The following is a 5,003-nucleotide window of genomic DNA, read 5'->3' as shown; positions in this document are numbered from 1 at the left end:
GAAAGGAGAGACCAGCCCGGGGCAATGGAAGAACTGAGTTTTTGAGAGTTGGGCTCTTTGATATGGGTTTCCAACAAACAACAAAAACTGGCATGGGAAGAGTGAATGCGAGAGCGCACAGCAGAATGCTTCGAGGGACAGTTAAGCCCTCGGGTATTCCAAATAAAGCCACAGATCATTTGGGGAGGGGGAGAAGAGGCATCGAAGACTCAAGGAATCGAGTCAGAGCAGCTTGGGATCGAGTTTCACTGTGGTAGCGTCGCCTATAGGAGCTACCAGCATGGGGAGCAGGCGAAGGGGGAGGAAAATTGTTGGGAGCCAGAGAGCTGCATGAAACAGATTTGCCGGGTGTAGAAGATGGGTCCAAATGGAAAGTGGGGTTATCTGTCGGGTGTGGAAGACCCGACCCAAGACCACAGCCATTTAAGTAGCGAATGGACCAGGGCCAGGCCCAAACAAACGGGGACCAGAAGTGGGTAGGTTCAAAAGAGGGCCTTCAATCTCGCCCAAAGGAAGAGGGGGAGGAGGGGGGGCCACCAGGGATAAGGGAGAAGTGGGGGCCACCACGGTTGACTCAGAAACAGCAGTATTCCGTAAAAGCAACGACGGAGAGGACAAGGCATAACCGAGAGAGGAAGAAGAAAGGGGGGGCAGAGCGTTGGAAGCAGAAGGGAAAGCTGTAACCTCACCCAGGTTTCTCTGATCCTTCGACGTCAGAGCATTGGGAGCAACACCAGAGTTGGGAATGGAAAGATCTGCCGAGGGAGAAGCCGTCATGCGAGATCTGCTTCGAGGGAGAACATCAAACTGGAGAGATTCAGGGCAGGTGAGGGGATCTAAGTCATCGTCAGTCGACAGGAGACTGAACTTGTTTTGCCCATCGGTCCAAGCAGGGACCTTCAATAGTGACAAGTCCTTAGGGGGCACCTGCGTTTTCTTCCACTCTCTCTGATTCCAGCACCGGGGTCTGGTACAAGACCTCCCACGAGACGCAGGTCTGCCGGCAAAAGGACTGGGGAGAGAAGTCTCTGTCGCATCGCGATAAGGAGGTAAAGCATCGCCAGCCACAGTCACAACAGAAGCCTGACTGTCAACACCATTCACGCCGGTAGACAGAGTCTCAACCGAAGTGAGCTGAGTCTTCGAAGAGCACAGGTGGGAATCGTGGCCAAAGACTTTGCAAACCAGGTAGTGCAGTGGTTTCCAATCATAGTGCACCTCCTGCTCGAACAAGTAGTCATCGCCCTCATCCACGGTGATGAAGGAAGGCAGTGTATCCTCTGTAGAAACCTCAACGCAAATCCTTACGTAGGCCAGACGATCTTTGCGCATGGTGCGTACATCAGAGAACAACGGCTTTCCCAGGACAGAACCGATGGAGCGGAGGCCAACCGAGCACCAGTAATGTAGCGGCAAGCCAAGAAGAGTAATCCACAGGGGGATCGAGGAAAGGTCTACGCGACGGAGCTGGAGCTTGGTGTGCCATTGCCGGAGAAAAATCGGTTTCTTACCCACCATCCAGGGACCACCCCCAAGGGCACGGGTCTTATTAAGAGAGGAGGAGAACTTAAAGATGAATAATCCATTGTCCATCAAGTAGGTGTCCAAAGTGCCCTGAGGACGCCATTGTTTGGAGAGTGAAAGCTTGATGATGTGGAAAGGAGGTCTGGGACCCAGGAAGTTGCCAACAAGGCAGTCCTCCCACAGCTTTGCTTCAAATTCCAGGAGGTTAGCAGGACAAACAGCAATTTTGGAGGAGCCAACAGTGGAAGGGGGAACGAAGTGCAGGGGCAAACCATCGGCGCGAGGGGAGAGACCTGCAGCAAGCCTAGAGCTCCAGGTTGCAGGCCGAGAGTCAGCAGGGGGGAAGAAGAAGGGAGGGGGGAAGGTAAAGGGGCTGGAGAGGAAGGAAGCGGAGCAATGGGTGGGGGAGAAGACATTTCCCAGCCACCAGAAGACAGAACAGGGAAGGTCAGGCCTGCCGGAGAAGCCGGCAGGGAAAGGTGGTCAGGGGAGATACCGGCATACCAAGAACCTCTCTCCTTTATCCAGTTCCCACCCGTGAAGTTATTCGACCAAAACTTCTCAAGACAATGATGCTATCTTATCTACATTACGGGTTTTTTGAAAAAACACCTAGTAGTTCAAAATTAACAACTACAGGGCATAGTATAGGAATTCATAATCATTGCAAATTAACAATAAAAACATAACAATCTGCTTGCACATGACACCGAATGTCTGAATCAACTGTTACTGTTTAACCTCATGAACAGTAGAATGTCGATTTATGATAACATCATTGAATTAGCTTTTACCGTTCAACCTAAGCTCACTGTAGAATGCCATTTATGATATAAGAATAATAGTACAATCAGAGTAATAACTTCCAATGCTACTATTAACCCAACTAATATTACCATTTGTACATAATCTGCTGCCAAATGTTGTTTTTAACAAATATGAAAAACAATAATGGCTCCATCTTCAATCTGCTGCCAAATGTTGTTTTTACCATTTGTACATAGACTCACACTTATTCAGAAAAAGGATACCTGGCGATTATGTACAGATTCCTGAAATGAAGGAACATCAGGATATTGGCACTCAGTATATAGGCACCGTCCAAAACTGTCAAAAGGAGGAGACTTCTGAAAAACAATAATGGCTCCATCTTCAATCTGTAAACAAAGGAAACATGTTATATCAATCAGTACAGAAAATGCAAGCAACAAACACACAACATAATCACCCCTACATAATAAATACCTGGCTAGATTGAAAAGTGTGTTTCTTGTCAATGTGTTCACACTTGACACTAGATTCACAGTTAATTTCCTGGTCAGCACAAAAGCATGGGCATGAAACATATATAAATAAAAAATTCTCGATGTTTGGTATAACCAAAGTAGAGGGCGGGCCTTGGTGCAACGGTAAGGTTGCTCCATTGTGACGAAGTGGTCACGGGTTCAAGTCTGGAAACAGCCTTTCTGTGAAAGCAGGGGTAAGGCTGCGGTAATAATGCCCTCCCCAGACCCTGCAGTGGCGGGAGCCTTGTGCACTGGGTTCGCCCTTTTTGTTTTTTGGTATAACCAAAGTGGAGTTCACAAAAACCGAAAATAATGGCCACTACTTCCGCAACAGACATCAGATGGACTTATTTTCCTTCCTGGTGGAATAGGGAAGTAAGAAAATTGAAATAAAGGACCAAAGATAAACCTTATAAAGATCAATTTCTTCATTGGGGGCAAAGCCAGCCATTACATTTAGTATTGTTAAGATATCCACAGGCTTACCAATACCCTTAACAAAAAGCCTTCCAACATACCTGACAAAATTAAATAAAAAATTAAAATCAATCGCATTATTTGATTTACTCAAAATTAAATGTCTTGAGAAGATATAGTAAGAAAGCAGGAAACACTAAGTACGAGAACTCTTCTTTCTCTAGATATAGCTTGAAGAACAGCAGAATATCATCATTTGTCTTGTCTGGTGGAGGAACAGGATGCAAATCCTGTATGACATTAGAGAAAAGCATTAAGAGTGCAAAACTACAGAGACCCAACCAAGCTTAACAATGTATTAAAGTAAATTAAAAAATATGAACAGTTACCGGCCCAAGTTCCACTTCCAAAAATAATTTAAGTCATGCATTATGCATTTTATCTGAAACCTCCCTCAACTGTCCAACCTGCAAAGAAGGTTGCAAAATTATGAAAAGCAGGTAATCGCTGGGCTAGACAGCAATAATATAACAGAACCAACAACCCTGTTGATGTAAACGCCCAAACCAGAACCAGGAGCTTAAATTATAAGGAAAACTAACGTGGTCAGAAAGAGAGAGTTTCCAGGTAAGGAAAGGAGATCTGCTCAACACTTGAATACGTAACGGATCATAGTCATCATTCAACCCAGCCAGGAAGTCATAAACTCGAATTTTATCAACATGCTTGCGATAGGCAGCAAGCTCTGTAGCAATAGCAGGTTGATAATCAGAATACTGGTCGAGTTGTTGCCATAAGCTGCTTAGGATAGCATAAAATTGGGAGACAGACAGCTCTTTCTGGGAGGTGTCATGAATTTTTTTTTCTGATTTCATACACCTGAGCATCATTCCCTATCTGCCAATAAGTTTCCTTGGCAGCAGACCATATCTGGGCAGCAGTGTCCAATAACGAGTAGCCATTAGCCAGATCAGTTTGCATTGAACTAATAAGGTAAGACATTACCACTGAATCATTGGTGATCCATCGATCTTGAGAAGGTCCAGGAGTAGGAGGCTGTGTACTTGTACCCAAAAGATGGCTGGTGAGCCCACGGCCAGCAACAGCAAGGTAACAAGATCTTGACCATATTAAGTAAATAGATCCATCAAGTTTAATAGTATTGGCATTGATGGTATGGAATTCCTGTTTACCTTGCCCATCCCCATTGGAAGTTTCAGTAGAATCTTCAGTTCCTGTCATGGTGGAAGAACAGAAGATCCGGAATCAATATCTTCAATTACTTGCAGAGTTCAAAGAAGACTTCAATCAAACCACTGATCGAGTGACCCTTGCTGTGTGTTGATCAATCCTGCATTGTTCCGGCAGAGTTGAAAGAAAATCCCTGGAATCGATACGGGAAAAACCCAAGTTGAAGAGATCGATTCAAATAAAGGGAAAAATAAAAGCAGAGTTAGATGGAGGGTTGGTGCAGAATTCTCCTTGCTGTTCTTGGGCTTCGAAGAGGAAGACAAATCTGATATTCCAAGGCTGTAACAAAAATTTCCAGAGAAGCTTCAACTATCGCAGGTGAGAAAAAACCAGATTACCATCGAGATTAAGTTACCAATTGTTGAGGTAACATGGGGCAACAACTAGATCCAAAAAAAGGATCACCTCATTAGAGCTGCCCTATCACACAAATAAAATCAAAAAAATGATCGAAGAAAGAAGAGAAGAAAGAAAAAGGAGATCGAGAAGAAGAAGGAGAAGGGAGATCGAGGATAGGAAGTTGCA

At 45.0% G+C, this 5,003-nt stretch overlaps 1 long non-coding RNA gene across 1 annotated transcript; it reads right to left on the bottom strand.

The window, feature by feature from the left end:
• Positions 1–2,750: 2,750 nt before the first annotated feature.
• On the bottom strand, positions 2,751–3,710 carry LOC122644197. Its single transcript, XR_006330248.1, has 4 exons — positions 3,617–3,710; positions 3,432–3,517; positions 3,220–3,328; positions 2,751–2,838 (listed from the first exon to the last, which is right to left on the bottom strand). It is a non-coding gene; the product is annotated as an uncharacterized LOC122644197 (long non-coding RNA).
• Positions 3,711–5,003: the final 1,293 nt, after the last annotated feature.

The sequence above is a fragment of the Telopea speciosissima genome, chromosome 10 (genome assembly GCF_018873765.1).
Source record: "Telopea speciosissima isolate NSW1024214 ecotype Mountain lineage chromosome 10, Tspe_v1, whole genome shotgun sequence".
In the NCBI taxonomy this organism is placed as follows: domain Eukaryota; kingdom Viridiplantae; phylum Streptophyta; class Magnoliopsida; order Proteales; family Proteaceae; genus Telopea; species Telopea speciosissima.
This window is presented reverse-complemented; position numbering and strand designations above follow the sequence as displayed.